We start from the raw sequence: 10,204 nt of genomic DNA on the forward strand, positions 1-10,204 counted from the left end.
ACCCTACTGCATTGCATTAAATGTGCATTTAATGCAATGGGTATAAATAGACGTGTTATATCTCCATGCAGAGATACTCTAACTCTTGAACCCTATCTTACGTTCATACGTTAAAGAACACACATCTAAGAACACAATACGCTTATCTTCAAAAGGAAGTTAGAATCCCTTTGTTAGTATTCTAAATAGCTCTTACCCAGAAAGAACTTACTTTCTTCTAAGTCTCAAACAGCAAATCATTTCTATTTGCTAAGAATTAGTGTGTAACTTAGATTGTTTAGATAGGTTATCTTTAACTTATCTTTACGTAAACAATCTTGTAAAATTTGTATTGATCTATCTTTATCAATATACATTTTAAATTTGAAGAGGTTACTGTGATAACTGGAATTTAAGGTATCAATGGTTGAGGTAATATTTATGTGATTATTATGTGAATATGTGATAACATGCATGTTTATTTAAGTAAATGCGTGGATCTTATATATATATATATATATATATATATATATATAATGTGAACGTGTTACTCTGCATACGTGAGAATCGCTAAATATATGTGTATGCAAGTATGTTAAGATGCATATATGAGAATTATTAAAATATGTATGTTTACATATTCGTGGTTAAGAAAAGAGGGTTAAAAATAATAAAACCTCCACCGCCCTATAAGTTTGATAATATTAAAACTTGCACCACCCTTGTTAAATATATATACAGAGAAGATAAGATCAATCTTATCTTATCTTTTGGAAAATCTTTGTGAAAAAGAAAATTGTGTTGTATGTGGCGGTGAAGGTGTGCTTGAGAAGATATCTTGCATAAAATGTGATTTGAAGATTCTGTGTTTATTTGAAGAAGTTGTTGTGTGATTTAAATCTTCAAATCTATGCATACAAGGTGAGTTTTTGTTATTAAAATCCTTATATGATGATTTTTGAAATATATGATTTTGATAGTTGCTTTTGATGAAGAAAGTTAACTGCTTCAAACAATTTATTTGAGCTTTATAAAAATCTGAGTTTTGGAACTGTTCTTGAGAAATAAAAAGATTTTGCTTCTTTAAAACAGTTGAGGATGATATCCTTTTTTAAGGATAAAAGAGGTTTTGAGTTTGGAAAATGATATTAAAGAACTGTTGGTTCTTGAGTTTCAAAGTTTTGGAATAAAACTGTTCTGAAACCATTATTAGTAAAAACTATAGAGGATGTTCCTTCAAGACGAGTTGTGACTTCGGTCTAACTTGTTTCGAGTTAATCTATAGATTTTGATGATAAAATAAGGGTGGCATATAAGGAGAGGTGTACCATGGGATAAGGGTGGCATATCAAGGAGAGGTGTACCATGGGATAAGGGTGGCATATCAAGGAGAGGTGTACCTTCAGATATAAGAGTGACATATCAAGGAGAGGTGTACCTTTGGATATAAGGGTGACATTTGTATGTGTGATTATTATTATAGCTCTTACTATTATGTCTCTTAAAATTGCAATAGTTTTGAGCTCTTACTTCTTTGTGATTTGATGATTCAGAAATGTTGCTCTTATTAGAAATGAATGTACTGATGTTATTGAGAAGAGGAAAACTTGGCTTATGGCCAGAAGTTTTGGATAACCATTCTTTTGACAAAATGTATGATTTATGAGGAACCAAGAGAGGCTCTGGTTGTTCCTTGAAAGGGACTAGAGAAGCTCTGGTCATTCCTTGAAGCATTGATTATGATACAAGTCTTTTACAAAACTTTTACCTAGACCAGAGGTTCTGTACATAGTGTATAGAGGCTCTGTGTCGAAGATTGTGTTTCAAAATTATTCATAAGACTTCTTGTTCTTATTTTAACTTAGAAGGTTTCTTATACAAAAAGACTTTAGCAAAGAAAGACAAACCAGAGGGGCTCTAGTTGGTCTTCATAATTGAACCAGAGGGGCTCTAGTTGGTCTTGGTTTTTGAGCCAGAGGGTCTAGTCATATATAAGCTTTTATTTTACTCTTTTATACTTGGGAAACATTTACATCCATCATCTGTACTTGATTTGGTAATATGAATATTGAACTTGAGAGGAGCTCTGGTTGGTATAACCAAAAGCTCTAGTCAAAAGAAACAGAGGGGCTCTGGTCCTGTTATTTGATGAAAATCTTTCTAAGTCTGGTTTTGCAGCCAGAGGATTGTTGGTCTTTATGAATTATGGATTTATGATGTCATTATATGAAACGTTGATTTTAAATAATGTTTTGGTGATTTTCACTCTGTAACTACAAGGAAAAAGGGATCTCACTAGATTTTTCAGGTCTAACCCTCATTTTGTCTTTCAAATATGTATTGCAGGAAGAATTGAGTACAATGATACTAAAGGGAAAGGGAATATATAATATTGTTTCCCTATGTGCATAACTATTTGAAGATCAGCCTATGGATGTGTTCTGAAGTACAAGAACTTGTATTTTGGAATTTTTTTTGTGTATTTTGTATCTTAGTATCTTGTACTATGGACCTAAGTGGGATAATACATGTATTTCTTTGAATGAATTATGTGTTATATGCAATGTAAGATATGGGATGTTACATTTACTGTGTTTGTATTCATCCCCCCTCCTACAAACTGTTATACACATATTGTATACCCTATCGGGACCAACACTGTTGGTCCTGATTGTAAGTCTGTGGGTGTGTGAAAATGGCCCTGATCAAGTTTTTGGCGCCGCTGTCGGGGATCGGCAAGCTATAAAGTTTTTTTTTTTTCAAATTAACTTTAAATATTTGATTTTTCTAACACCGTTTGATCCGCTTTTAAGAAGTGTATGCCATGAATACACCACAGGGAGTTTCTTGAATTCGATCTAGATATTGAGAGAACATTATGCCAAAAAAGAAGGGCTCAAGGAGCAAATTTCTGCTCTTCTCCCCTAATATGGCGTTACCTCCCTCAATTGATGAAGAAGTACCAATTCAAAATCCACCAACCTTTGGTCAAATACCACAATTTCAGCCTTTTATGCCAAAATGCACCATTTTTTCGAAACCCGCCAGGTAATCCTTTTCAACAAGGGCACCACATCATGAAGATGCACTTGATGACACGAAATCTGAAAATAATGATCATCCAATAGCTCAAACTCCAAATATAATTAATCCTGCAAACTCTAGAAATGGAAGAATCATGGACTATGTTATTCCTAACTTTGAGCAATTGAACTCAGGGATAGTTAGACCTCTTTGCAAAATTGTGCTCGATTTTACCCAGCTTTGAGACTCTCTTACCTATAAGTTTTCAATAAGACGCGACGGGGAGCATCAGTCTTCATGCCGTGAAAGTTTTGGTGACTACCCTCCATTTTGAGCTTAAACCGATCATGTTCCATATGTTGCAAACAAATGGACAATTTGCAGGATTACCATCGGAAGATCCTCACTCACATCTAAAATCTTTCATGAAAATTATTGATGCCTTCTTGATCCCAGGAGTGTTTAACGATGCTCTAAGACTTACTTTGTTTCCATTTTCTTTACGAGATCGGGCAAAGTCTTGGTTCAATTCATTAACACTCGGTTCTATACCATCATGGGGAAATATAGCCAAAAAGTTTTTGCGAAAATATTTTCAACCACTAGGAACGCTAAGTCCATAAATGAAATTTGTCTTCTTAAACAAATGGACGACGAAGTTGTTCCTGATGCATGGGAGAGGGTTAAAGAGCTGTTAAGGATTTTTCCTCACCATGGCATTCCTTACTGCATTCAACTCGAAACATTCTACAATAGGTTAAGTCCCATGGCTAAACAGATGCTCGATGCGACTACAGGAGGAGCCTTTACAGCTAGTACCTACAATGAAAGGTATGAAATCCTTGAAAAGATTTCTGCAAACAATTGACATTGGGCTGATCAATGTGCCCAACCGCAAAAGAAGACAGCCGAAACTCATGATGTAGATGCATACACTACATAAACAGCACAACTCTCTTCCATGGCCAACATGCTTAAAAACCTAACTTTTGGCCAAGGAGTGAAGCCAACTGTTACTACACTTGTTCCAGCATTCCTCTCATTGCAATGTGTTTGTTGTGGAGGGGAGCACTCGTATGACCATTGCCTTCATAATTCTGAATCCATAAACTATGTTCATAATGGATCTGGTCCCTATACCAACAATTACAAGGCGAGTTGGAAACAACACCCGAATTTCTCTTGGAATAGTCCATGTTTAAATCCATCCGCACCTAAGCAGTAAGGAACCTCTAATTTTCAACCCCAACAGCATGCAAGCAGTTCTCAAACTCATCAGCAAAGTTTTCAAACTACTCAACCACCTTTTCAAAACAAGCCACCTCCACAGACTGATTTATCATCTTCTTTGGAAGCAATGATAAAAGGGTTATTTCCGCAAGCTCAAGCTCAAAATCAAACTTTGATACCCCAATAAAACTCTTAGATCAATATCTTTTTAATCAGCAAAGTGCTGCTACCAGAAATATGGAAACCCAAGTCAGTCAACTTGCACTCAATCAGACCAATAAAGTCCTTGGTACTTTGCCTAGTAACACAAAAGTCCCAAGAGCCTTAGAAAAGGAACATGTGAAAGCAGTGACCCTTAGAAGTGGGAAGGAATTGACAAAGGTTGTGCAAAAAGATCGTAAACCAATTTTGTCAAAAGCTGATGCTACGACATTGACCCCTGTTATCGAAAAACCACCGAAACCATTAGAAAACCAAACATCTAAGGTCACCAACACTGTCCCCCCAAGATCAGACTACCCTTTACTATTTCAAGAAGAGTTAACTAGGAAAAAGTCATTACAAAATGAGGTTATAGCAGATCCTAAGACCAAAGCCATAACCCCATCCACACCACAAAAGAGTAAGACCAAGACCCAAGGCATAAAGGACTCATCTTGCTCAACACATTCAAATAAAGCTGTCATGAAACCAGTTCCTCCATATGTCCCCTTTCACCAAATGTTAAGGAATCAAAAAAAAGAATTGCAATTTTTTTATGTGTTTAAAGCATTGCATATCAACATACCCCTTATTGAAGCAATTAAGCAAACGCCCAGTTATGCCAAGTTTCTCAAAGACATCTTAGGTAAGAAGAAGAAACTAATCGAGTATGAAATTATAGCTCTTACTGAAGGATGTAGTGCACTTTTGACCAACAAGATTCCTTCTGGGCTTAAAGACCCGAGAAGTTTCACTATTCCTTGTTCTGTAGGTGGGAAGGAAATTAGGAAAGCTTTGTATGACTTAGGGCGCAAGTATCGACCTTATGCCCTTATCTGTTTTCAACACCTTAGGCATAGGAGAGGCTAGACCAACCACTGTTACATTTCAATTGGCCAACAAATTCATTGCGTACCCTAAGGGAAAGATTGAGGATGTTTTAGTGCAAGTTGACAAGTTCATATTTATGGCAAATTTTATCATCTTAAACTTTGAGGCTAAAAAGGACATTCCTATTATTTTAGGGAGACCATTCCTAGCCACCGGAAGAACTTTGATAGATGTCCAGAAAGGAGAGCTGACTATGAGACTTCAGACAAAAAAGTCACATTCAATGTCTTTAACTCCTTAAGTACCCTGATTACTTCGAGGAGTGCTCAAGAATAACTAAGATAGAGACAATGTGTCATGAGGACAGAATTAGAGAGGTCTGTAAGTTAGAGGAAGAGAATAGTGATGAGGTAATAAAGGAAGAGACTGTTGAGGAGTTAGGAGATGATGATGTCCCACAAGATGCAGCAGCATTTGAGTTGCTAGAAAATAGTGACCAAAAGAACTCCACCCCATCAATAGTATCACCACCTGCCCTGGAGTTAAAGCAACTCACATCTCATTTGAAGTTTGTTTTTCTAGAAGAAGAAGGCAAATTGTATGTCATCATATCATTTACCCTAGAGTTACATCAAGAAAAGAAATTGGTGGATATGTTGAAGTTGCATACAAAAGCTATGGGATTGACCATTGACGACCAAAAGTGGATTAGTTCTTATTTTTTTCAACATAAAATCAATTAAGATGACAATAATTTCACATCCATAGAGCCACAAAGAAAGGTGTTTACTTTTGACAAAGCCATAAATAAATTGTTCGGTCTCTCATCTCACATAGATTATGAGAATAATTCACTCTTGCATACGGCCTCTGAGGCAAATGTGGTTGAGAACATGACTTTCTTTGGAATACCTACTGATTGGGAGCCTTATACACATTTCATGTTGAAAACCGTAACGCCCTCTTTTTTTTAGAACGTTACGTAATCTGAAACGAATTCCTAAATAAATACTCCAAAAGACGGCTAAAATAAAACCATTTAAACCGTTTACAGCGGAAGTCTTTGAATCAACCAAATAAAATTAACTTAAGTTCTAACCCACCACATACCAGGTTAAGTTACAAAAGATCGACACAACACTGCTAGACAAAAGACTAAAAAAATAAGATGATAATTAACAACTCTCTTAGCGTGTCCTTTGCCCTTATCCAACCTCGAACTACCTACCCCAGAGATGCATACTATAGTCAGCTTATAAAGCTCGGTGAGTTCATGGTTTGCGTGAATAAAATCATATCTTGACATATATATATATATATAGCATATATGCATGCTTTATAATAAAGGTCATCGCTATTACAAAAATATATTCAAAACACTGAAAAAGAAGAGATCTCATATAATGTTTAGTCGGGTATGGGTCATTTAGTCACAAACACTCCCTGGGTTGATATGTCAGTCTTAATTGATCACCCACTTATTCAGGTCGTGTTTTATACTGATCGTGACTTACTGGTCAAATGCCCACCCTTGAATCATAAAACATTAATATGGAATAGCATGCTAGAGTTATCCGAAAACTGATTAAACACATAGCATGTAACCATTCACAAAATAACATATATGTAAAATATATCATAACATGTATGTAATTGAAATATCATGCATATGTACGCGTCATCAACGATTCATATCATGCAAAAATAAATTTGTACTTAGGTATGCATCCCAGTGAAATCTCATGAAGACTCACCTGGTTGCGTAGATCGACTACCTATAGCTTCTGACGGAAAACCTACACATTTCTTACCACAATGTCTAATGAGTGATTAGTCTCTCCAAAAAGTCAATAAAACTCAACTATGGCCAATCTGGCCCGACCTGAAGTCAAACTCCACATCCGAGAATCCAAATATGCCTCAAATAACTCAATTTGATCCTATTATTAAAATCCTTGTGGGTCAAACGTAACAAAAGTCAACCCTTGGTTCACTTAGTTAATCCCGACTAATTTTAGTCAAACCCGAAGTCCAAAACTCGATGACCTCCTAAAACGTCAAAATAAACGTTTTATGATCTTATAAATCTATCTCTCTAAATTAAAGCGTCTCAATAGTATTAAACTCAAAGACGACACTTTAAATCCTATTATTAAAATCATCTAATAATTAAAATATTTAACATAAATACCCCTCCTTAGGAAATATATAATTTATATAAATCCTCTGAAACCAAAGTGTTCGATAACAACTCTCCTTATTACGACACTTTATATTTTATTTATTTATCATCTAAATAAATAAATGATTTATTATAAGCATCCATATAAGAATAATTAATTAAAGTACCAAATCCAAGTGTACGATTATTTAGAATATTTTCATAACACTAAAAAAACACTTATCTAACTGTAAAAGTATTTTGGAAATTTCATAATTCTTATTTTATCAAAGTTGGGCAAAACTTTATTTTGTAAACCCAAGTAGAACTTGTCAAAAATTTCATAAAGTTATTGTGTGGAAATTTCTGAAACTTTAATGACTATACTAAAATTTCTTTTTAAATAAGAACGGATAGGCCGGCATAAATGTTTTATTGTGACCTTTAAAGCATAAGGATTTGTTGGAGCTGGTGGTTGGAACACCCCTTGGTATGTTAGAGGTTAGGGTTCGAACCCTGACCTCTTAAAAAGAGAATTTTTCTAGACGAAGAAGGGTTGTCCAACAGCAGCCACGGCTGCCATTTTCGACCTTTTCGAGCTTCGTTTTCCCTTCCTTTTTGTTTGTTTTTCATTCTTTTTATACCAAATCCTTGGTAATATTTTTACCAACATTTTGACATAAGGAACACAATTTTTCGTCAAGAAATGAGTTCCATTTTCTTACTTAAAGTTTTAATTTTAAACTAAACCGAACAAAACATTAAACTTCAAAATCGAACCATAAAACACAAAATCTAAAACATAAGGCTACAAGGGTTCCATAGAGGACTAAAAAACGAAGCTAACCATATAAAGAACATGAATTTAGTAGAGTATTTTACCTCTAATCGACGAAAAACAGGGATTTTGACCTTGAATTTCAACTCCGATTTTCTCCTTCAAAACTCCACGAAAATTCGAGTGGTTTCAATCTAAATGAAGAGGACAAAGAAACCTACTTAAATTTGGTTTTGTTTGGCTTATCCGTTGACCAACCGAGCCAATAGGAGCTCTCTAAACTTCTCATTGAAAAGTCGTTTACAAATTTCCAGAGTTTCTCCTATTTACAAAACAGGTCCCCCATATTTGGATCACTTTACACCAAACACTACCCTTGCACTATGAGAAATGACCTACAACCCCTTGGCTTGCTTACTTTAACGAAATTTACAATTTTCACCCATGTCTTGACTTTTTCTTTCACCTTTCGTCCGATTTTTTTAACCTCTTTTAATTTCTTTATTTATTTAACATATATATATATATATATATATATAAGTACGTGTGGGTGTGTGTGTGTTTTATAATTCAAAAAAATTGAAAAGAATAATAATGAAGATAAATTATTTATTCCTCGAAATTTTTGGGTTTTACAACTCTTCCCTCCTTCAAGAAATTCCGTCCTCGGAATTAATACTCGCTAAAACAATTGAGGATATTTAGCTTTCATCTCTTCTTATGGTTCCCACGTAATTTATGCGCCTTTATGGAATTGCCACTTAACTAATACTAGTGGAATACTTTTGTTTCTTAGTCTTTTCGTCTTTTTATCCAATATATCAACTGGGTCTTCCGCATAAGCGAGTTTGTCGTTAACCTTGATCTCTTCCAAATTCACAACAGTAGATTCGTTAGCTAAACATTTCCTCAAGTTCAACACATGAAAGATATCGTGAATACCACCTAACTCCTTTGGTAGTTTCAACCGATAAGCAACTGCTCCTACTCTTGAATTTATCTCAAATGGTCTGATATACCTTGGACTTAACTTACCTTTCTTCCCAAATCTTAAGACCCCTTTCCATGGCGATATTTTCAACAAGACTTTATCACCTACTTGAAATTCCAAAGGTTGACGCCTTCTATCCGCGTAACTCTTTTGTCTATCTTGTGCAACCTTTAATCTCTCTTTGATCTATACTATTTTATCAGATGTCTGTTGGACTAACTCGGGTCCAGCTAGTTGTCTTTCTCCAATGTCTGCCTAACAAATTGGGGTTCTACACTTACAGCCATACAACGCTTCGAATGGTGCCGCCTTGATGCTCGAGTGGTAACTATTGTTATATGCAAATTCTATCAACGGGATGTGGTGGTCCCAACTACCTCCAAAGTCAACCACACAAGCTCTCAACATATCCTCTAGCATTTGTATCGTCCTCTCACTCTGGCCATCAGTTTGAGGATGATATCAGTATTCATGTTCAACCGTGTTCCCATTTCTTGTTGAAAACTTAACCAAAATCTCGAAGTAAACGTAAGCATCTCTTTATGAGACAGTGGATATCGGCATACCATGTCTTGACACAATCTCATTGACGTAAAGTTGGATCAATCTTTCTACTGTATACTTGTCGTTGATCAGTAAGAAGTGAGCAGACTTCGTTAGTCGATCCATAATTACCCATATGGCATTGTGTCCCTTTACCGTCCTCGGAAATTTGGTGACAAAATCCATCATTATCATTGTAACAACCCATAATTTCCACATACAGATAATCCACATGATCATACTCATAACACAGAATGTAATATCGTTTACAAAACATGGGTTAATAAAAACTTTCTTTAACACATTTATATGTATCTAAATATCATCGTTCAAACTTTCCCCTTGCCTTTATCTTGCAGTGTATGATGACCTGCAAAACAGGTTAGTCCAACAACTGAGCATTAGACCCAAAAGGTCTAGTGAGTGTACAAATCTCATATAAATAACTTGCATTCCAAACTAATAG

General features: G+C 35.3%; 1 non-coding gene across 1 annotated transcript; it reads right to left on the reverse strand.

Annotated features, from left to right (window-relative positions):
* Positions 1-3,616: 3,616 nt before the first annotated feature.
* LOC112503454 lies at positions 3,617-3,723 on the reverse strand. The gene has a single exon (XR_003067983.1). It is a non-coding gene; the product is annotated as a small nucleolar RNA R71 (small nucleolar RNA).
* Positions 3,724-10,204: the final 6,481 nt, after the last annotated feature.

This window comes from Cynara cardunculus, unplaced genomic scaffold (assembly GCF_001531365.2).
Source record: "Cynara cardunculus var. scolymus isolate 2C unplaced genomic scaffold, CcrdV1 Un_Scaffold_3035, whole genome shotgun sequence".
NCBI classification, from domain to species: Eukaryota; Viridiplantae; Streptophyta; class Magnoliopsida; order Asterales; family Asteraceae; genus Cynara; species Cynara cardunculus.